This window comes from Coffea arabica, chromosome 4c (genome assembly GCF_036785885.1).
Source record: "Coffea arabica cultivar ET-39 chromosome 4c, Coffea Arabica ET-39 HiFi, whole genome shotgun sequence".
Lineage (NCBI taxonomy): Eukaryota > Viridiplantae > Streptophyta > Magnoliopsida > Gentianales > Rubiaceae > Coffea > Coffea arabica.
Window position 1 is genome coordinate 51,846,985 of NC_092316.1, and position 25,585 is coordinate 51,872,569.

Below are 25,585 nucleotides of genomic sequence, written 5' to 3' on the forward strand. Positions count from 1 at the left end.
AAGGAAGGTGAGATTCACAAAATCAGTCTAAGGGAAATTGTAGAACCACTTACCTGAAAATCATGGTCGTAAACTTTGAAGATTTAGCAGTAACCTCATTATTAATGATTTTAAGGACCTATCCATGGAATTTTTAGAGGTTCTTTTGCTTTTAAAGAATTTAGTTTTTAAGGTTATGGATTGAACCTAGCAGCTTCTCATTGCTTCTGTCATGGTTATTTGTTCTCCAGTCTAATGTTCGTGTTTGCTGGTGGAGTGTGTGTCAGTGGGTGTGTTTGTGTTTGTGTATGTGTGTGTGAGAGAGAGATGGACAGATTGAAGGGGGAGGTCCTAGAGCTAGGGAAAGTTCAAGGAAGGTGAGATTCACAAAATCTTTCTTATCCCATGTGTGTTTGTATGAAATGTTGAATTAAGCCTCCTGCATATTTTGTAGCAGATATCAGTTTTATTAAGTAGTTGAAATTGAAGGCTGTCAATAACTTTATCAAGTCTATTAAAGGTTTTGCTCATTTGCCTTTCAGAAACACAGGTTTTATTTGCATGCAAACTTAACTAGTCACTTTTATTAGTTAGTTTATAAGAGTAGTAGAACTTGACCTTCTAAGAGACACACGTAGTTTCTTTTGCATGGATGCCTGGGTATTGGGTTGATCTTTTGATGATTGGATAAAATTTCAATCTTTATTTTTGACAAGTACGTTTCAATCTTTAGAGGAATACTGAACTACTGAGTCCTAGTGAGCAAAGAAGGCATTTCATTTTTCGTCCAAGGACAGGTTAGGTTGGGGACATGAGAAATTGGTATAATTACTTTAGGTAGCTCAAGCTAGGATTAGTCTCAGACTATCAAAAGCATGACATTGAGGACTGGATCTTGACTGAATCTTGGGATATGAGACATTGTGCACTGTGTTGGATTCTAAGATAAGGATAATCTACACCTGGGAGCAGCCGGCCTGAGTTGTGGATTAACTTTATTTTGGTTCCATAGAGTGGGTCTCCATGTGATTGTTGAAGAAATTTTTGAGTGAGAGAGGTGTATAGATTTGGCACTACTAAGATGAATATCCATCCAGATTCTGAAGTAATTATGGTCTACTGTGTATTTTCGCATTGTCGCAAGGGTTTGACGTATAAAAGATGTCCGACATGAAGCTTGAGTTGATTTTAGAATATGGTTGTGGAGCTGATCTTTGGTAGATGTGTTTTAGGATGGATCAATTTTGCTTAGCAAGGGTTATTTTCCTAACATTGTCTGCTGTAGTCATTAATATTTATAAGAATTTTCTTTCAAGTACTTAGCTTAGTGGTTTGACCTGGAAAGTTTCTTGAAGGTTGTCGGGCTCCAAACCCCCCCTCCCCCTGCCTTCCTTGTTCAATTCAATTGGTTTGACGTGGAAAGTTTCTTTACGGTTATCAACGTAGGGGCAATTTTAGAATCATTCACCTTAAGAACATAGTTAAAATTGTCTACATTTTAGGGGGTTGAGTCATTATTAGTGATGTCAAGGACATATCCATGAAATTTGTAGTATTTTGCTACCTAGAATAGAATATATTCTAGCATTCTATGTTACACCTGGCAGCTTTTGGATGCTTCTCTCTTATTTAGACTCCTCATACATGTTCTGTAGTAGATGGTGGTGTTTATGTGTAAGCCTTGGTAGTTTTATGTTAACAGGTATCTTGGGAGAAAAACATCTAGTCACCATATTATGAGTGACCAACTAGTATTTATAGGAGTACAAACCTAACAAACTATTTACAAGAATACTCTTACTAATTTATTATCTACAAGAATACTTATATTCTCTTAACACTCCCCCTCAAGTTGGAGCATATATATCATAAGCACCCAACTTGTTACAAATGTATTTCACCCTAGAGCCCCCTAAACTCTTGTTAAACAAATCAGCCAATTGATTTACAGACGGTATATGAGATGTCTTGATGATCCCGTCAAGCAATTTCTCTCGAATGAAATGACAATCAACTTCAATATGTTTTGTCTTTTCATGAAACACTGGATTAGACGCAATATGAACAGCAGCTTGATTATCACACACTAAATTCATAGGCTGTTTATGCTCAAACCCAAGTTCCAGTAACATGCTCTTCAACCAAACCAGTTCACACACAGTGTGAGCCATAGCACGGTATTCAGATTCTGCATTTGATCTGGATACAACTGTTTGCTTCTTACTCTTCCACGACACTAAATTACCACCAACAAACACACAATATCCTGTAGTCGATCTTCGATTTGAGGCAGAACCAGCCCAATCTGCATCACTATATCCTTCAATATCAATGTGTCCATGATTTTGATACAGCAACCCTTTTTCAGGAGCACTCTTAAGATACCTGAGAATCCGTATAGCAGCATCCCAATGACTAGTACGAGGGGTGTCAAGAAATTGACTCACAACACTCACTGCAAACGAAATGTCAGGTCTCGTTACAGTGAGATAATTTAATTTACTCACAAGTCTTCGATATTGCTTAGGATCATCAAGTAATGCACCTTGATCTCCTGCTAATTTCACATTGGGATTCATAGGAGTATCCACAGGTCGGCAACCTAACATTCCAACTTCACTCAACATATCGAGTACATATTTTCTTTGACATAAATAAATCCCATATTTAGACCGAGCTACCTCAATACCCAGAAAATACTGTAGATGACCTAAATCCTTTGTCTGAAAGTTTGCCTGCAGATTTGATTTAAGTTTCTGGATCCCCACAACATCATCACCTGTAATCACAATGTCATCCACATAAACAACTAATAAAATTTTATCAGCATTAGAATGCCGATAAAATACAGAGTGATCTATTCCACATCTTGTTAGACCGAACTCCATGACAACACTACTAAACCTGTCAAACCAAGCCCTCAGAGACTGTTTCAATCCATATAAGGATTTTTTCAAACGACAAACCAACCGCGGATTCTTTCCCTGAACAACAAATCCAGGAGGTTGTTCCATATATACCTCTTCTTCCAAATCTCCATGCAGAAATGCATTTTTCACATCCAATTGATGCAATGGCCAATTATAAGTTACTGCCAAAGAGATAAGAAGACGAACAGAGGTAATCTTTGCAACAGGAGAAAATGTTTCTAAGTAGTCTACTCCATACACTTGAGTAAATCCTCTAGCTACCAGACGAGCCTTCAATCTATCAATAGAACCATTAGGCTGCACTTTTATAGTGTACACCCATTTACAACCAACAACAGACTTACCTGAAGGACAAGGGACAAGATCCCAAGTACCATTTTGTTCCAAAGCAGACATCTCTTCTTGCATAGCTAATCTCCAACCAGGATGATTAAGAGCATAGGTAATAGACTTAGGAATGGAGATAGAATCAAGGGAAGCAACAAAAGAAGAATATGACATAGAGAGATGAGAATAAGAAACAAAATTAGAAATAGGATGTGAAGTACAATATTTCTTACCTTTGCGTAAAGCAATAGGAAGATCTAACTCAGAGGAGGGCGTCATACCTGGATTTGAAGATTGAGAGTTAATTGGTGAAGTGCGTGGCATATCAGGAACTTTCTCAACCATGGAACGACGAGAGTAAACTTGAAGATGAGGACGAGATAATCGAGCTATGGAATCTGGTGGACTGGATAACTCAGGTAATAAAGGGGAAGGGACTGGTAAAACAGGAGAGGAAAAAGATGGACACTGGTCTAACTCACAAGACATACTTTGTTTGTTAAAATATGGAGTGGATTCAAAGAAAGTAACATCAGCACAAGTAAAAAATCGATTTAAAACTGGACTGTAACATCTATATCCTTTTTGCGCTCGTGCGTATCCTAAGAAAATACACTTAATAGCACGAGAATTTAATTTATCCACCCCGGGAGCAAGCTGATGAACAAAGCACACACATCCAAAAATACGAGGAGGCAATTTAAACACAGTTTCATGAGGAAAAAGAATGGAGTGAGGTAATTGACCTCCAAGAATATTAGATGACATGCGATTAATTAAATAACATGCAGTTAGGACCGCATCACTCCAAAATTGCTTGGGCACATTCATATGCAACAACAGTGTTCGAGCAATTTCGATTAAATGTCCAATTTTTCTTTCAGCAACTCCATTCTGTTGTGGAGTGTGAGGACAAGAGGACTGATGAATAATACCAGACTTAGTCATAAAGGTATTAAAAGAAGTGGAAAAATATTCTTTCGCATTATCACTGCGAAGTATACGTACAGGCACACCAAATTGATTCTTTATTTCTGTAACAAATGCAGAAAAAATGGAATATAATTCTGAACGATCTTTCATTAAATAAAGCCATGTAACTCTGGAAAAATCATCAACAAAGACTACAAAATATTTAAAACCTAACTTTGAAGTGGCTCAACTAGGACCCCAAACATCAGAATGAACTAACAAAAAGGGTTCAGAAACCCGTTTATTGACTCTAGGAGCAAAAGAAACACGATGATGCTTTCCTAACTGACAGGACTCACATTCTAACGAAAATAATTGACTCAAAGTAGGAATCAATTTTTTCAAATTTTGTAAAGACGGATGACATAAACGACAGTGAATTTCAAGAGGAGAAACAGTAGCAGGACATGCTATCGGACCATTGAAATTGAGAAAGTAAAGACCATTATGCTCATGCCCTCCACCAATCGTCCTCTTTGTCTTCAAATCCTGAATGACAACAGAATCAGGAGAAAAAGTAACTGTACACTGTAGAAATTTAGTGAGCTTACTAACAGACATTAGATTAAAGGGCAAATTGGGTACGTAAAGAACAGAAGGCAGCGGAAGTGATGGATTAATTTCTACAGTGCCTAGTCCTTTAACTTTAGTGGTAGATCCATCAGCTAAAGTAACATGAGGAAAGAGAGTAGACTCTTGAAAATTAGAAAAAATTTTAGAGGTACCTGACATATGATCAGTAGCCCCGGAATCAATAATCCATAAGTCATTACCTTTTTGTGCTAAAGAAACAGAGGGAAGAGATGCGTGATTTGTAGTTTGGTACTGTAGGAATTTAACATAATCTTCCTCAGATATAGTAACAGTCTTCTGGGACCCATGTGCTGAAAAACTCGATTCAATTTGATCAGTAGTAACCGCATTAACAAACCTTTTAACCATGACGAATAGCACGTCAAACCAAAGACGGGGTCAAAACTCAAGATGACAGTGACGTGTGAATAGTACTCGTGAACAGTGCCCTTGAACAGTACCGCGTGAACAGTGCCCTTGAACAGTACGCGCGTGAACAGTGCCGTGAACAGTGCATGTGAACAGTACTTTTGCTAGATGTTTAACCTGAACCCTAGGACTCTTGCTCTGATACCATGTTAACAGGTATCTTGGGAGGAAAACATCTAGTCACCATATTATGAGTGACCAACTAGTATTTATAGGAGTACAAACCTAACAAACTATTTACAAGAATACCCTTACTAATTTATTATCTACAAGAATACTTATATTCTCTTAACATTTTACAAATGTAGTCTGTGCATAATCTAGTGAGTTTGAATTAATTAACAATGGTTTTGCTTGTTTACCTTTCACAAACAGAAGATCACGCAATGGCTTATTAGCATGTAACTAGACAAATCACTTATATTAGCTAATAAGTGTAGCAGCGCTAAAGCTTCTGTGAGACACTAATTACTTTTGTAGGCATGTCTGGGAGTGATAAGTTGGTGTCATCAGACCATGGAAGCATAACTTCTAGGACTAGATCTAAACTAAATCTTGGGAATAAGACATTGTGCACTTTATTGGATTCTTAAATAAAGATAATCTATACTTGGGATTGGCGGGTTTGAGTTGTGGATTAACTTTATTTTTGTTCCATAGACTGGGTCACCATATGATTGTTGAAGAGAATTTTGAGTGAGAGTTTAGATTTGGCACTACTAAGATGAGTATCCAGATTCCAAAGTAATTATGGTCTAGTGTGCATTGGCTCATTGTCGCAAGGGTTGACATTGAAAGATGTCCGATATGAAGATTGAATTGATTTTAGAATGTGGTTGTAGCATTGATCTATAGCAAATGTGTTTAGGATGGATCAATTTTGCTTAGTGAGCTTTATTCTCCTAACAATGTCTGGTGTAGTCATTAATATCTTTGTTTGGAATCTGTTTTCAAGTACTTAGCTTGGCAACTTGACCTGGAAAGTTTCTTTAAGGTTATCACCTTAGGGCAATTGCAGAACCATTCACCTTATGAACATAGTTCAAAATTGTCTACATTTTAGGTCGTTGAGTCGTTATTATTGATGTCAAGGAGATATTCATGAAATTCGTAGAATTTTTCTACCTCGAGTAGAATTTATATTCTAATATTCTTGGTTACGTGTGGCAGCTTTTGGTTGCTTCTCTAGTATTCCGACACCTCGTACATTTTCTGTTGTATATAGCAATCTGAATACATAGGCATAATAGTTTTATAACTGTAGGCTATGCATACTACGGTTTAGCTGAGAAACAGGAGGTCGCAAAATGGTTTATTTGCATGTAGACCTGACAAGTCACTTATATTAGTTAAGAAGTAAAAATTTTGCTATAATTTATAGAATGTATTTTAGATCTTTGTTATCACAATTAAATCCAAAATTTGTAAACTCCAACCCTAAAAGATTAAAATGGAATGAAATCACGGTGCCTACTGAATTTCAAATACAAAATCCACAAGTTCCAAGAAACCTAAAAAGAACATAAGCATAACAAATAATAGGGGAGCTGGATGGAAAAGTATTCATTAAATTTCCTTCTTACAGAGAAGGGTTAATTACATTTACCTCCCTTGAGGTTTGACCATATTACCAATCAATCTCTGTAATTTGTCCAAATAACGATCTCACCATTTGAATGATCAAACATTTAACAAAAATCTCCTTAATGCCGAAAATGACCTTATTGAGGCCATGTTGCATTAAAAAAAGAACATATTTTTATTTTATTAACTCTGAAGCAATCCAAAAAAATAGAAAAAAGTTTTTGCTTATTATTTTATAAAAATCATATCTTTGCTTCCATAAATAGTTTTGAATCAATAATTATTTTAAATCTTAAAAATGAATATTAAAAATTAGATAAATTGAAAGAAAAATAAAAAAAAAAGAAATTATTTTAATTCCTGAAGTATGGTTCAAATTGAGGAAAACATGCCTTGTGCTCTCCGCAACATGTCTTGAATAACAAATTCGAACCATACTTGAGGATTTAAAATAATTGCTTCTTTTTTATTTTTTTTTCAATTTATTTAATTTTTAATATTCATTTTTAAGATTTAAAATAATTATTGATTCAAAACTATTTATGGAAGCAAAGATATGGTTTTTATAAAATAATAAACAAAAACTTTTTTTATTTTTTTGGATTGCTCAAGGGTTAATAAAATAAAAATATGTTCTTTTTTTAATGCAATCAATAAGGGCATTTTCGGCATTAAGGTGGTTTTTGTTAAAAATTTGATCATTCAAAGGGTGAGACCGTTATTTGGATAAATTATAGGGATTGATTGGTAATATGGTCAAATCTCAAGGGAGGTAAATGTAATTAACCCTACAGAGAAAGACCATCAACTTTTTCAAAATTTTCATGGATGCCAGCTAGATAATGTTGTTCTAATTCTATTGAATTTGTATCCCCTATTGAAAATAATTCAACATTTAAGTTCAAAATCCCAGTACCTAAAGTAATACATCAAAATCAGTCTGATTATTCACCAACACATTCACAAATGAAAGGAGAGATAAATGTTATAAATAAAGCTAATTTTAAAATTAATTATAAATATTTACAAGAAGATTTTGAAGATGAAGAAAATACAAATAAAAAAGGATTTGGGGTTTCCTTTCTTCACATTGTTGTCGTTTTATACCTCAAAAATAGGGCTGAATGATATATATGAAAAATCTCAAATAAATGTGCAAACTAAATTATATAAAAAATGGAATTTGAAAGATAATCAAGTAGTTACAACTAGAGCTGTTAAGTTAATCAAGTAGCTCGAAAGCTCGTTAGAGCTCGGCTCGTTAAGGCTCGAGCTCGGCTCGTTAATTTTGGTTAACGAGTCGAGCTCGAGCTCGAAACATGCTCGTTTAGTTAACGAGCTGAGTAAGCTCGGCTCGTTTGATACTCGAGTAGTTCGTTAGAGCTCGTTAATGAAGGGCATATTTGTCATTTTAGAAATCAAAATTATAAAAATTAAAAATTATAGGTTTTTATTAAGGTTAATTTGCACGAGCTCGAGCTCGAACTCGTGAAGCTCGACTCGATTGTGATAAACGAGTCGAGCTCAAGCTCGAACTCGAGCAACATGTACATTTAACGAGCCGAGTTCGAACACATTTTTAAGCTCGTTTTCCTAACGAGCTCGAGTCGAGCTCGGCTCGAATTAAACTCGAGTCGAGCTCGGCAGCCAAATACTCGGCTCGACTCGGCTCGATTAACAGCTCTAGTTACAACTACTCATCCCCATTACAAGAAATTAGAATAAACACTACTGAAGGAGATATAACTGCATCACTTTTTAAACAAGGAAGAGAAGCAGAATCAAACATAAATAATAATGGGTTTGTTTGGATGGGAAGAGTTTGGATGATTTGGATTGAAAATTTGAGTTGTATGATTTACCATATCTGAATATGGTTTTATGCTGGATGTTTGCAATTTGAATTCTGGCAGATTGGTGTAATGAGAAAGGAATGATTACGCGACTTTTGTCATGAAGGTGGTAGAATTCTGGCGGATGTTTGCAATTTGAATAAGGGTTGTATGGGAAGTGAATTAGTTATTGGTATTCCTTCCATATAACATACCCGAAAGCGTCGACAACATTTCCCACATTTGCAAAAAAAAAATTTTGGTTTCGATTTTTTAAAAAATTCAACCAATTATAAGTACGATTAAATCTTAGAACAGAATAAACCCCAAGTTTTTTATTGCAGCTTGTCAAGCGACCAACACTAAAGACTCATGGTACAAATACCATACAACATTAATGCTCCGATTACAACGAAAGGCAACAACCATATTACTAAGAACGAGAAATATATTTGGGCATCACAAATATGACAGTGATTCTTATAACTCTGCGAGCCTGTACCGAATAGCAAATCATGGGTTGAACTGCTTCGTGCACGGTTTCGCGCATTTCTATAAGTATTGAACATATGCGTTGCCATTGTATCTTTCATAGCAATCCATTGCTCAACAACTTTAGGAGGAGAATGCAATGGCTATATCTCGGGATATTGCATCATGAATATTTGGATCTTCCTTGTCCGGGTTAGCAAAGTACATATCATTCGACTGTTGATCTCTAATGAAGTTATGCACGGCATAAAAAGCAATAACTACATTTATCTGTGTTGTCATCATGTAGTTCGGAACGGCTCCCCCTAAAACAACAAATTTCCTTTTAAGGACACCGAAATTTTGCTCTATGACATTCCATAGTGCAAAGTGTTGGTAATTAAAAAATTCCTTCGCAGTTGCAAATCTCCCTCTCCTACGACCACTGACATCTGCTTGCTGTCCCCTATATAGTGGTAAGAAATCAGGCAAGTTTCGATACGCAAAGTCGACCAAATAATATATTTTCCTATGACAATTAGGAGATACGATCGAATTGGTTGCATTTTGTACTTTTTTACTATTTTTCAAATTATTCAATGTCCCAGATTTTTCAATTGGAAAAGGCAAAACAAATAATATAAGGGTTAAATCAAATTACTGTAAAAAAAAAAGTGAAAAGATAAATAATTAGATTTCTTAAGGATTGGGATAAAAATATACAATTGATGTCTTAATTTACGTGGAGGGAGAGATTACAAATTATACCTGTAGGAGGGAAGTGATTTGGGCCGATTAAAGTCCTAAGACTCGGGCATCATATATACTTCCCTCCCATCTGGCATACACATACAAATTGCATATCATTGTTGCATACAGTTAAAACATTTTGCGATTGTACACCGTGTCTATTAGTGTATGCCACTTGCTGTTCTCTTGGGACAGAAGCAGGTATATGTGTCCCATCAATAGCCCCGACGCAATCCTTCAAAAAGAAATTATTAAATGGATGAGATATAAACTAATATATGAATGACACGTGTTCGAAGTATACTATTAATATGGTCTAAAAATAATCTACTAATTTCATATATTAACGCCAAACAAGGAAAAATTAAAAATCTGCTACCATATTTTCCTATGTACAATGCTTTTTGCCACTTTTAATAGCCTTGGTATGAATTCCTATGGTGAAGTGTGCTCTTGTTGGAAGGTGGGGCAACACTTGCATTCATGTTAATTAGATGAAATTTGAAAAGAAAAGATTATATTCGAAAGCAATTTTGATATCACCGTACTTCAAACCAAGGATAAAACCTCGTGTCGTTCAGAATTTTCGGATGAATTTCGTCCTGCCGTCTTGGAGTAATGATAAATTGCGCGAATGTGCATAGGCCCCGAATGACTTCGTGAATATTACGATGCACTGTCTCCGTTGAATGGTTAAATCGGTCAGCAATCATGTGCATTCTCATGTTGTGGCTCATCATGACCAATGCCATCGTGAGTCCCTCCTCTATTGTAACCCGTTTCTGATGATTTTGGAGAACAAATCCACATTCGGCCAAAAACTGGCATAATCTCATGAAAGAATCAATATTTAATCTTGTTGCATCCATAATTCGGGTATGGCGGTCTGACATCAATTCTTCAACCCAGTGTCGTCCTGATAATGTAGGCATCCTGCATGGTACATTCTGGATTAGACCTCCGTATGGTTCTGCATGTGGTCCAAATAATAGCGCACCGCCAGCAGTTAATAGAAGATCATCTTTATCCGAAGATGAGCTCGTTCTCTAGACATCACCAAATGCGCTCATTTGGATTTTTTCCACCAAAACAGAGTTAGAATGGTGTTTTTTCCGACTAGATTTGCTAAATGAGAGCTGTATGGTTAAATGCACTCACATGCTCTCTTTCCTTTTATACTATCTGTATGTTCGTGTGAAATCTACAAAATTTTTGCATCATTTTAAAGGTCATGACCCTTCGCAAGACAACTTTGTTTTTTCATGGGGTTCTTGGAGGTGTTCAAGTGAATAATAATGTGCAGTTATTACCATTATTACTAACTCGCATAAGTCGTCTTTGGATTCCATTACGAATGACCTGTAAGCAGCTTTTGCCTCTCCATATGTGCTTTCATTCATTCCCATTTTATTTGTATGCTTACGATAACGTCCATTGAGAAGGCTGTATGCGAGGTCAAATCTCATAAAAAAAATATGAATAGAGCGATATTTTTTCGAATCACGTGGTACGTGTCTGAGTATGCCAATATTCTGCCAATTTGAATGGTTAAGAATATAGGGTATATGTGCATAAAGGTGTTATGAAGTCTGTATAGCATCAGGTTACTGCTTTTGCTGTCTACTATAGTTGCATATCTTGCACTTTTTAAGGAAATGCACTTTTGTAAGGGAAACCCATTTTGCTGCAATCAATCTACTTTCTACTGGATTTTTTTTGACTTTTGTGTAGAAGTTACTTGGCATAATAAATAGAAAGTTTTGGTATGTTGAAAACTACTATATTACTTTCTATTAATTTCTACTATTTGTACTACTTCCTAATTCAAGTACCTATTGCTGGACTTTCTACAATTTCTACTAAGCAATCAATCTACTAAGTGGAATTATTTCTTATTATTTGTATCTAGATTTTTGTCAATTCAATTTCCTAATTTTTAGATGTTTGGACCGTCCCGTCCTTCATTAGACCTGCATCATGTAAAATAAAGCCACAACAATAAAAGAATGCAAATCAAATCTTGTGGCATCCGTATAGTCCTTCAAAAAAAATTGCAACTAAAAGAATGCAATTAAAAACTTGCAAGTTTAATCATAATATATATCTATTAGAATCAATTCCTCCAAACAAGTGAATCTCCAAGCCAAAGTTTTAAACCAACCAGGGCTGTCCAAATAACTGCGGAATAAGAAACTCAACATTGACAAATTATCCAAACAAGTTTATGCAAGGCAGTAGATTTAAAATCATATTCAAAGAACTAAAAGTCCCAACTCAAATCCCAACTGCATGGTACTTCCACTCAAATAACTGCATAGGCCGAGCAGTCTATCGTTCCAAAGTAGTTGCCCCGAAACTCCCATTAAAATCCCAAGCCTCGATTACTTTCCATCGGGTCCCCTTTGAGGGGCAATCTCAAAAGAGTTCAACCAATACTCTTGAAAATCGCAATTGAGACTCAGGAAAGTCTTCCGCCACTTGTCGTCCTCGAGTGCCAAAACTGCAGCGAGCTTCCTCCCTTTGTCCAGCAATTCAAACGATTCCACGACCTAGGCTGCCATATCTACATCAAATTTCTCCTTTTCAGATTCTCGGCGACCCTTGATATGTAGTTCAAAAATCGCTATGGTGAAGAGCAAGTTGGCACACTCGATGAATGGATTGTCTGTACTTCTATTTGACTTGCTTCGTCGGGATCCAGTTGGGAGCGAGGTCGTGGTCCCCTGACTGCTTGAACCTTGCTTCACTCCTACAATTGGAGCTTCTTCGTCGAAACTGGCATCCTGGCCGGCGTTGTACATTTCATTACCAAAGGGTGAAGAGAAAATCTGCCCATGATTTTGCCCAACTCGCTTGCGTGGATTGTAAATTAAGAGCGGTACTGAAGAGGCTTGAGCTTGACTCCCTGTGACGGTTTCTCTTTCTAAGACCTCAGACAGGATTGCATATTTGTCGACGCATTGGTAATATCTGAAGTGCCTATAATCCTTGTTCTCCTGTTTGAAAGGCAAAACAAGGAAGATGAAACATGAGAGTATTCACATCTGATGTTAAGGATTTGTACAAGGACAAAAGTAAAAAAAGAGACAGCAAAGTTCCCTTGTTGGACAATAGATTAACATTTATGCACTTCCTTCCCCCGGAAGACAGAATGTCAATTGCACCTAAAAAATTCAACCCCCCCAATGTGCACGCATACAACTAACCACCATCATATAGTAAATGGAGTAGGAATTAAGAACAATTGGCAGATTAGGTGACCATCTATATGTTAAAGACGCATGGACAAGACTTATTTTGACTACTGTTCGGATAACAATCTGTTAAGGCTTTATACAAATAAACAATTAATAGTATATGCAGTCTTACATATACTGTACAGCCTCAAGAAACAGGAAAAGGGCATCACCAAGTAGTGGCAATCAGATATAGCAAAGTTAAATGGCTGGAACTGAATTAAAGTTAATGGAAAAAATACCATTTGCAAATTGTTCCATTGAGACTCTTCAGCCAAGAAGCACATCCTATTCTCGTTCCAACCAATATCAGTTTCGAAAGTTTGTCGCAGACCCTTTAACTTGGCAAAGGCACGCCAAATCTTCTTCAACCGCGCGTATTTAGAATGGTACACTGTCCATGCATACTGCTTCCCCCAGGTCGAATTCAGGTGCGCAGCACCAATTGGCATCTAATGCAACGTTTCGATTCCACTCCCCACTCCTTTTCCACTCGATGTATGTCATACAGAAATGCATCTCCATGTTTTCATCTCCACTATCGAGTGAACTGGGCAATTTACAATCCACGCAAGCGAGTTGGGCACAGTCGTGGGCAGATTTTCTCTTCGCCCTTTGGTGATGAAATATAGAACGCCGGCCAGGATGCCGGTTTCAACGAAGAAGCTCCAATTGTAGGAGTGAAGCAAGGTTCGAGCAATCAGGGAGCCACGACCTCGCTCCCAACTGGATCCTGACGAAGCAAGTCAAATAGAAGTACGAAAACTCGCTCTCCACCCTAGCGATTTCTAAACTACATATCAAGGGTCGCTGAAAATCTGAAAATGAAAAATTTGATGTGGATATGGCAGCCTAGGTCGTGGAATCGTTCGAATCGCTGGACAAAGGGAGGAAGCTCGCTGCAGTTTTGGCACTCCAGGACGACAAGTGGCAGAAGACTTTCCTGAGTCTCAGTCGTGATCTTCAAGAGTATTGGTTGAACTCTTTAGAGATTGCCCCTCAAAGGGGACCCGATGGAAAGAAGTCGAGACCTGGGATTTTAATGGGAGCTTCGGGGCAACTACTTTGGGACGATAGACTGTTCGACCTATGCAGTTATTTGAGTGGAAGTACCATGCAGTTGGGACTTTTAGTTCCTTGAATGTGATTTTAAATCTATTGCCTTGCATAAACTTGTTTGGATAATTTGTTGATGTTGAGTTTCTTATTCCGCAGTTATTTAGACAGCCCTGTTTGGTTTAAAACTTTGGCTCGGAGATTCACTTGTTTGGAGAAATTGATTCTAATAGATATATATTATGGTTAAACTTGCAGGTTTTTAATTGCAATTTTTTTTGAAGGATTATACGGATGCCATGATATTTGATTTGCATTCTTTTATGGTTGTGACCTTATTTTACATGATGCCGGTCTAATGAAGGATAGGACGGTCTAGACATCTAAAAATTAGAAAATTGAGTTGACAAAAGTATAGATACAAATAATAAAAAATAGTTCTAATTAGTAGATTGATTGCTTAGTAGAAATAGTAGAAAGCCAGCGATGGGTACTTGGATTAGGAAGTAGTAGAAATTAGTAGAAAGTAATATAGTAACTTTCTACACACCCAAACTTTCTATTTATTATGCGAAGTAGTCTCTACACAAAAGGCAAAAAAAATTTAGTAAAAAGTAGATTGATTGCAGCAAAGTGGGTTTCCCTTACAAAAATACATTCTCTTAAAAAGTGCTAGATATACAACTATAGTAGACAACAAAAGCAGTAACCTGATGCCATACAGACTTTATAACAGCTTTATGCACATGCACCCTATATTCGTAACCTTTCAAATTGGCAGAGTATTGGCGTGCTTAGACACGTACCTCGTGATTCGGAAAAATATCGCTTCATTCATATTTCTTTTTATGAGATTTGACCTCTCATACAGCCTTCTCAATGGACGTTATCGTAAGCATACAAATAAAATGAAAATGAATGGAAGTGCACATGAAGAGGCAAAAGCTGCTTACAAGTCATTCGTAATCGAATATAAAGACGACTCATGCGAGCTAGTAATAATGGTAATAACTGCACACTATTATTCACATGAACACTTCCAAGGACCCTATGAAAAAACAAAGTTGTCTTGCAAAGGGTCATGGCCTTTAAAAGGATGCAAAAAAATTGTAGATTTCACACGGACATACAAATAGCATAAAAGGAAAGAGAGCATGTGAGCGCATTTAACCATACAGCTCTCATTTAGCAAATCTAGTCAGAGAAAGCACTATTCTAGCTCTGTTTTGGTGGAAAAAATCCAAATGAGAGCATTTGGTAATGTCCGGGGGATGAGCTCGTCTTCAGATGAAGATGATCTTTTATTTGCTATTGGTGGTGTGCTATTATTTGGACCACATGCAGAACCATACGGAGGTCCAATCCAGAAGGTACCATGCAGAACGTCTGCATTATTAGAACGACACTGGGTTGAAAATTGATGTCAGGCCACCATACCCGAATTATGGATACAACAATGCTAAATGTTGATTCTTTCATGAGATTGTATCAGCTTTTGGTCGAATATGGATTTATTCCCCAAAATCATTAGAAACGGGTTACAATAGAGGAGGCACTTGCGATGACATTGGCCATGATGAGCCACAACATGAGAATGCCCATGATTGCTAACCGATTTAACCATTTGACGGAGACAGTACATCGTAATATTCACGAAGTCATTCTTGGCCTATGCACATTCGCGCAATTCATCATTACTCCAAGACTGCAGGACGAAATTCATCCGAAAATTCTGAACGACACGAGATTTTATCCTTGGTTTGAAATACGGTGATATCAATATTGCTTTCGGATATAATCTTTTCTTTTCAAATTTCATCTAATTAATATGAATGCTGGTGTTGTCCCGCCTTTCAAGAAGAGCACACTTCACCATAGGAATTCATACCAGGGCTATTAAAAGTAGGAAAAAGCATTGTATATAGGAAAATATGGTGGTAGATTTTTAGTTTTTCCTTGTTTGACGTTAGTATATGAAATTAGTGGATTATTTTTAGGCCATATTAATAGTGTACTTAGAGCACGTGTCATTCATATACTAGTTTATACCTCATCTATTTAATAATTTCTTTTTAAAGGGCTACGTCGGGGCTATTGGTAGGACACATACCTGCTTCTGTCCCAAGAGGACAGCAAATGGCATATACTAATAGACACGATGTACAATCGCAAAATGTTTTAGCTGTATGCAACAATGATATGCGATTTGTATATGTGTATGCCGGATGAGAGGGAAGTGCACATGATGCCCAAGTCTTGGATGGGGTTTTGACCGATCCAAATCACTTCCCCGTGCCTCCTACAGGTATAATTTGTAATCTCTCCCTCCATGTAAATTAAGACCTCAATTATATATTTTTATCCCAATCCTTAGGAAATCTAATTATTTATCTTTTCACTTTCTTTTTTACAGTGATTTGATTTAACCCTTATATTATTTGTTTTGCCTTTTTCAATTGAAAAATCTAGGCCAAAATCATCTTTTATTGTCTATCAAATCATACGGACATTGAATAATTTGAAAAATAATAAAAAAGTACAAAATGTAACTAATTCGATCGTATCTTCTAATTGTTATAGGAAAATATAATTTGGTTGACTCCGCGTATCGAAACTTGCCCGGTTTCTTACCACCATATAGGGGACGCCAAGCAGATGTTAGTGGTCGCAGGAAAGGGAGATTTGCAACTGCGAAATAACTTTTTAATTACCGACACTCTGCACTACGGAATGTCATAGAGCGAAATTTCGGTGTCCTTAAAAGGAGATTTGCCATTTTAAGGGGAGCCGTTCAAAATTACATGATGACAACACCGATAAATGTAGTTATTGCTTATTGTGTCGTGCATAATTTCATTAGGGATCAACAGCCGAATGATATGTACTTTGCTAACCCGGACGAGGGAGATCCAGATATTCATGGTGCAATTCCTCCATATCCCGAGATACAGCCATTGCATTCTCCTCCTGAAGTTGTTGAGCAATGGATTGTCATGAGAGATACAATGGCGACACATATGTTCATTATCTATAGAAATACACGAAACCGTGCACGAAGTAGTTCAACCCATGATTTGCTATTTGCTAGAGGCTCGCAGAGTTATAAGAATCACCGTCATATTTGTGATGCTCAAATATATTTCTCGTTCTTAGTAATATGATTGTTGCCTTTTGTTGTAATCGGAGCATTAATGTCGTGTGGTATTTGTATCATGAGTCTTGAGTTTTTAGTGTTGGTCGCTTGATAAGTTAGAATAAAAAACTTGGGGTTTATTCTGTCCTAAGATTTAATCGTACTTTTAATTGGTTGGGTTTTTAAAAAAACTGAAACCAAAATTTTTTTTTGCATATGTGGGAAATGTTGTCGACGCTCTCGGGCATGTTATATGAAAGGAATACTGATAACTAATTCGCTTTCCGTACACCCTAATTCATCAGGTGCCAACAAGTGAATAAGAATCCTTTTGGTCAAATTGTGGGACCCGCGTACTATAATTAGCTCATACAACCGAATTCATCAAGTGCCAACAATGAATAAGAATCCTTTCGGTCAAACTGTAGGACCCGCGCACTATATTTAGCAAAGGAAGTGAAATCTACCACCTTCCTGACAAAAGTCACGTAATCATTTCTCTCTCATTACACCAATCCACCAAAATTCAAATTGCAAACATCTAGCACAAAACTATATTCAGATATGGTAAATCATACAACTCAAATTTTCAATCCAAACTCTTCCTATCCAAACAAACCCATTACAATCTTCAAAAAATACCTCAAGAATTAATACAATAGACGGAGGAATTATAAATGAAGAACTAACATTCGAAAAATCCGGATCTTCAGGAGAATATTCAGAAGAAATAGACATGATAACTCCAATAGAACAACAGTTTAAAGAAGAAGAAGATAATCAAATAAATATAATAAAAAAGGAACAAATTTTAGAAACAAAAAGATTGAAAAATAATAGATACAAGAAATTATTACCCTTGACCAAGTTCTCCTGATATTCAATATGAAGAAAGATCAAAATTTCATACTACAAAATATGATGGAGAATCAATATATGAATAGAATATAGACAGAAGAGTAGAATACAAAGTATTAAATACACTTCAAGAAATGAATATGGCTAGATTAGCTTACAAATTGAAAAATATCCAAGAAAGAAATATTGTGACTTTATTAGTATCTGAATTTATAGGACAACTAAAAAATTGGTGAGATAATGCTCTAAATTTTCAAGATAAACTTGCAATTTTTTACCACACAATAGAAGTTGAAGATACTAAAAGAAACATTCAAGTTCAATCGGACGCAGCAAAATTTTTAATAGTAACAATAGTAATGTATTTTGTAGGACTCAAAAGAAGAATTAAATGCTAATAAAACATTTTTAACAAATTTAAGATGTCCAACCTTATTAGGTTTTAGATGTATAAGGATATGCTTTTAACTAATGTATTAAGAAGACCAGATTGTAATACCTCATTCTGGAAAGAAAGATTCCTAACTGGACTACCAAATTTATTTTCTCAACGAATTATGAATAAGTTACAAAAAGAAATGGGAACTAAAGTTATTTCATTTGAAAACATTACTTCTGGACAATTATTCGCTTTTATTAAAAAAGAAGGATTAACCCTATGTTCTAAATTAAAACTTCAAATTAAATATGGATCAGAAAGAAAAGAAATAGGATCATTTTGTGAAGCTTTTCGTATTAAAAGAATAAAATCTCCATCATCAACAAATAAAAAGAAGCATAAAAGTAAAAAATATAGAAAATATAAGAAAAACATAAGTAATGAACCTTATTATGATAAAATGAAAAATAAAAGGAAATTTAGAAAAAATAAAATTGTATGTTGGAAATGTGGAAAAAAGGTCATAAAGCAGATAAATGTAAATTAAAAGAAAAGATAAATGAAATATGTGCCGAAGAAGAGGAGATAAAAAATAAATTAATAGCATTATTAATAAATGACAAAGAGCAAAGTTCAGAAGATGATTATTATAATGATTTAACTAGTTCGGAAGAACAAGAACAAGAAAATTGTAGTTTTCCAAATTCCTCAAAATATATAAATGTCATTACAACCAAGGTTTAATTCTACAAGAAGATAAAATGGCAAAAATAATAGAACCCTTTAGTTTTGCAAAATTAATAGATAAATACCCAACTATGAACAATATAAGAAAAGAAACTACTAAAGATCTTCAAGCAGAAATTAATAATTTAAAAACACAAGTAAAACAATTACAAAAGGAAATATTACAATTAAAAACAAAAGATTTAGAAATTGAAGCAAGAATGTCATTATTAAAACATCAACCTTTAGAACAACCATCTACATCAAAAACAAATGAAATAATTATTCTTGAAAACCCATCAGATGAAAAGCAATATTTAAATATAATTGAAAGAATAGCATTTCAAATAGTTTTTCAAAATTAATAGATAAATACCCAACTATGAACAATATAAGAAAAGAAACTACTAAAGATCTTCAAGCAAAAATTAATAATTTTAAAACACAAGTAAAATAATTACAAAAGGAAATATTAGAATTAAAAACAAAAGATTTAGAAATTGTAGCAAGAATGTCATTATTAAACATCAACCTTTAGAACAACCATCTACATCAAAAACAAATGAAATAATTATTCCTGAAAACCCATCAGATGAAAAGCAATATTTAAATATAATTGAAAGAATAACATTTCAAAGATGGTATGCTTTAGTAACAGTAATGGTAGAAGATTTCAAGAAACTTTTATAGCATTATTAGATAGTGGTGCGAATCAGAGCTGCATAAAAGAAGGGTTAATCCCAACAAAGTATTGTGAAAGAACAAATGAAGAATTGAGAGCTACAAATGGAGAAAAATTGCAAGTAAAATATAATTTTATCAAGGGATCAATATGTAATAATAATTATTGTATAAGAAATAATTTTATTATAGTAAAAAACATTCATATAGATATAATTTTAGGAACACTTTTTTTATTTAGATATTAGATATATCATTTTGCTGTAGATAGTGAAGGGGTTCATACAAATATTATGGGAAAAACTATAGCGTTTAAAATTTTTAACACCAATAAAACAAAAAGAGTTCTTAATATTACAATCCTCTTCTATTTATAAAACAATACATACTATTCAACATGTTAAACAACAAATAAATTATATTAAAGAAGAAAAATCCTATTTAAAAATAGAAGAACAACTACAAGAAATAACTATTCAAAAAAGAATTTCAGAAATGGAAGAATTAATAAAAAAAAGAAGTATGTGCAGAAATACCAAATGCATTTTGGGATAGAAAAACACATATAATTAATTTACCTTATGAAAAGGATTTTAATGAAAAGGATATCCCAATAAAAGCTAGACCAATTCAAATGAATTTTGAATTATTAGAATTTTGTAAAAAGGAGATACAAATTTTATTAGATAAAGTACTAATAACTCCATCAAAATCCCCATGGAGCTGTGTTGTATTCTATGTAATGAATCAAGCTAAAAAAGAAAGAGGGCTACCACGATTAGTAATCAATTATAAACCATTAAATAAAGTTTTGCAATGGATTAGATATCCAATTCTAAATAAAAAAGACTTATTAAATAGGTTATTTAATACGAAAATATTTTCAAATTTTGATTTAAAATTTGGATATTGGCAAATAATAATAGCACCAGAAAATAGGTATAAAACAGCATTTACTATGCCCTTTGGTCACTATGAATGGAAAGTTATGCCTTTTGGACTCAAAAATGCTCCTTTAGAATTCCAAAATATAATGAATGACATATTTAACCCTTATAGGTCATTTAGCATAATATATATAGACGATGTATTAATATTTTCAGAATCATTAGATCAGCATTTTAAGCATTTAAATATTTTCTTAAAAATTATAAAGAAGAATGGACCAGTAGTTTCAGCACCAAAATTAAAATTATTTCAAACACGATTAAGATTTTTAGGACATGATATTAATAAAGGAACGATAAAACCTTTAAATAGAGCAGTAGAATTTGCAAATAAATTCCCAGATGAAACTAAAGACAAAAATCAGTTACAAAGATTTTTAGAATGTTTAAATTATATTAATGATTTTTTCCCTAAACTTAGGCAAGAATGTTCGATATTATTTGATAGACTTTAAAAGAATCCTCAAGCATGGACAGAAGCACATACTCAAAAGATTAGATATCTTAAGGAAAAGATTCATTCATTATCATGTTTATGTCTTTCACATCCTAGAGCATTCATGGTAGCATTCATGGTAGCATTCATGGTAGTAGAAACTGATACTTCAGAATTAGGATTTGGAGGAATATTAAGACAAAGACTAGATAATTCAATAGAAGAATTAGTTAAATTTCATTCTGGAATATGGTCAAGACCACCAAAAAAAATTACTCTACTATTAAAAAAGAAATTTTATCTATAGTTCTTTGCATATCAAAATTTCAAGATGATTTATATAATAAGAGATTTTTTATTTCGAATAGATTGTAAATTAGCTAGGAAGTTTTACAAAAAGATATAAAAAATATAGTTTGCAAACAAATTTTTGCAAGATGGCAAGCTATATTGTTAGTTTTTTATTTTGAAATAGAATTTATCAAAGGAGAAAACAATTCCCTTCCTAATTTCTTAATAAGAGAATTTTTACAGGGCAATGGATCAAAAGGATAAATTCACGTAGAATCAGTTTGTAAAAATGATCCAAAAACAAAACTACAGGTTCAAAAAGAAACTCTATTAACAACCCATTGATTCATTTATTATGCACCTCGAGGAAGAATTCAACCTTATCATCTTCATAGATATTTAGTAGTATATGAGAAGATCAATGGACTTATTATGATGAAGCATTGTCTTACCCAAAGCGGTCAGAATAGGTCTCAGTACAAAGAATGGATCAAGAAGGAAAAAGAAAAAATGAGAAGTGTTATTTGTTAAATTTGCAGGAGAAATGAATCCCAAAGTAGGAACTTCAAAACCAAGGACTTCAAAAGACTATGAAATGTCTATCACTCAAATTCCTACAACTCCTAATAGATTCCAATCACTCCATGACTTTCCAGTTTTAAGCTATATTCAAGCAGCAAGAAATTCAACTCCTTCGGAAACAAATCCAAGCTCTTCTAAATCTTCCTGGCAAAATAAATCCAATGAAAATTTCACCTATTTCACAAAGCCTTTCACTCAACATTACCCTAATCAGATTTCTAGTACCACCATATAGTTCACTTTTAAATCTTACCCAAAGATTATTTCCCTCAAAATGGTTTTGGCAACTGGATGATCTAGCAAAGAATCTAGACTATTGTGAATTAATCCTCACAGACACTCAATCAGTGGAAATTTATCCAATTCTAGATAAAGAAAAACCTAAGTTGATTAGCCATCCCAAGTGCATAATTAAAAATGTGTGTTTACCTAGTGGATGGATTTCTTTGTATTCCAAAAAGACATTTTCAGTTAGATTTATTGCAGATGGCTTCACATACCAAGATTATAAAATGGCCTGGTACCGTGCCTTTTTCTTTAGGCCATTCAATCATTCTTGGTTTTTTACTTTCAAAGAAAGTTGCAGCAGGAAATTTCCCATTTGGTTTCATCATTAGTGGAACTGGTTTGGACCCCAGAAAGAAATTTTACCTCTAAAAACATTAAAGGGATTTCAGACCTATCTCAAAAAAGCCATAGGAGGAGTGTGTTCAAAGCCGATTCTGTTTCATATTGAATTTAAAGTTCCATGGATTTTCTGTTGGAGCTTTAAAATTCATCAAGAGTTAGAAAAACTACTCCCAATGTCCTTAGTTCGAGAATTCAAAATCAAATGGTGGGCAGGATTCAATATGATTTTATGTGATCAAGAAAATGTTATTAAATTTTTAAAAACAGGAGAAAAGCTCAATTAATTAGTTCATCAGATTTCAAAAGGAAGCACTCCAAACACGCCTTAAAAGAAAGAACAAGTATCACAACCAGATTTGATGGCAAATGAATTCCTACTCAAAAAGATTATGCGGAATCCCGAGAATATATGAGTTATCTACAAAATCAACAAAAGAAAATAGATGAGTCAGCAGGTTCCTCATCGGATTTCACTTTTGATCCATTCGGTGGGTCATGCGCATAAAATCCGAATAACGTCTAAACAAAAGGTATTGGTCAATTTCAAAAAAAGATAAGATGCAATCTCCAAAACACCAATCAAAAGAACATAAGAATGTCGGCATGCAAAATCAAATGAACCTGACATGCAAGTGTCGATTTAATGAAATTCAAATATAATATTCTGATAACTATAAATAACCCTCAAAAAGAGAAAGGAGGAGCATCGAGTATTTAAGAAAGAAAGTGTTTTAAAACCACCTCCCAAAAAAAAACCACCTTTGTGCTCAAATTCATATGGATAGCAATTTTTTTCAGAGTTTTGAAAATTTTTGTAAAAAAAAATTACTATAGCATTTTTTCGAGACGTATTGTATGTGAGATGAAAAAAAAGTCAAGCAATAAGTTAAAAAAATAGTTTCAAAAAATCTAAAAATAGAAAATTCCAAGAAGATACAAACCAAACAAGGCCTGATCTTGCACTTACTATTAGATATGATAATGTCTTCACCCAATCCATTTTTTTTATCATACACAGACAGATAAATAAATAAAATAACTAAACTAGAGGATGACTCTATAAGAAGTTTTTGACAAGAAGGCATAACGGTAAAAAGATAAAATTGAAGCCAACTTTGCAATAAGTCAAAGCTTAACACTAGCAAAAGGCTAGGCATTTTTCATTTGTTTGAATCATGGGAGAAGCCGTAGCAATTTGTTAAAAGTCTAAAATGGACGAGACGACATTGAGCAAATGAAGAAAATGATAGTGTTGCAACATTTCCATATCAAAAAATTGCATATAGTTGACATTTAGCTCAAATCACAATAGAGAAGTATGTTTTTACATTTTGTCATGGATGATGTATGTGAGAAAATCAAAACCCCTATATTTTCTATTTCTTTCTTTTTTTTTGTTGAAAATTCTAAGCCCTTAATTTTCAAATGCGAAATCATGGTCCTATCATTTTTTTTCCCTTTTTTTGAAAAGAAATTATGGTCCAATCTAACAGGAAATTTCCTCAAGTGCATCATCTTTAATGTCGAAGCTTTAAAAATTTAAGCTTCTGGAATAGTTGTAACTGTCAATGACGTGCCAAATTAATCTCATCCTAATTAAAAAAAAAAAAACAAATTAATCATCTTACTCAATTGAGTTTATTTTTAGCACACACAAAAATATATATATATATATATATATATATATTAAACAATAATGTCACAACCACCAACCCCCACCTCCCCATTTATACCACCCTTGCTGACCAGCCCATCCTTCCCCTCATTATTTTCATCCCTCTATCCTCTTCTCTATCTACTACTGCTATAGAGCAACAGAATTCTCCTCCAGAACTTCTCCATAATTCCAGCAAGAATCGCTCTTACAGAATCTTAGGAAGCTACAGAAAGAAACCAAAGATGCAGAGAATTACTCAAGAGTTCGAAAAGCACCTGAAGCTCAACGAAGACGATGGTAAAGAAAACGAACAAGAAATAGAATCCCACGGTGAAGATTACGATGATGATGAAGACGAAGATGATTTTTCTTTTGCATTCAATGGCGTAAATTTCTCAGCTGAGGACGCGTTTGATAACGGTCAGATCAGGCCGGTTTACCCCTTGTTCAACCGGGATATTCTGTTGGGTGGTGGTGTTGGTGACGGGCAGGATTTGGAGACTTTAAGGTTGAAAGATAGTTTGCCCTATGTTAAAAACGTGTTTGTAGAAGCTGAGGATTGGATGAAATCTCAATCTTTATTTTTGATCAGTACCTTTGTTTAAAGAAATAGTGAACTACTGATCCTGGCGAGAGCAAAGAAGCATTTACTTTTCGTCCAAGGATGGGTTAGGCAGGCCCGTGAAATACTGGTACAAATACTGTAGGTGTAGGACTGAATCTTGGGAAATAAGACATCTTACTTAGACTGATCTGGATTCTGAAATATGGATAACCTACACCTGGAATTGGTCGGCCTGAGTTGTGGATTGACTTTATTCTGGTTCGGTAAACTAGGTTGCCATATGATTGTCGGAGAGAATTTTGAGTGAGCGAGACCGTTAGATTTGGCACTAATAAGGTGATAATCTAGGATCTGAAGTGATTTTGGTCAACTTGAGTATTGTTTCATTGTCACAAGGGCTGACATATGAAAAGATGTCTGATGTGAAGATGGGAATTGATTTCAGACTGTAGTGATAGGATTGTTCAATGCGAGATGTGTTTTGAAATGGATCAAAATGTTGCTTAGTAAGCTTTTATTTTCCTTCCATTATCTAGGGCACTTCATGTAGCAATTTTAAAT

General features: G+C 34.5%; 1 protein-coding gene across 2 annotated transcripts in view; it reads left to right on the top strand.

Moving 5' to 3' along the window:
- Positions 1–25,585, top strand: part of LOC113739350 (LOB domain-containing protein 27-like) — a 50,785-nt gene that overhangs the window by 11,895 nt on the left and 13,305 nt on the right. Inside the window, exon 2 of one of the 2 annotated variants that reach the window (XR_011813245.1) lies at positions 16,720–19,435. The exons of the other annotated variant lie outside the window; for it this stretch is intronic. The gene's annotated coding sequence lies outside the window, so the exon portion shown is untranslated. Of the gene's footprint in view, positions 1–16,719; positions 19,436–25,585 lie in introns of those variants that run through there. 2 annotated transcript variants of the gene reach the window in all.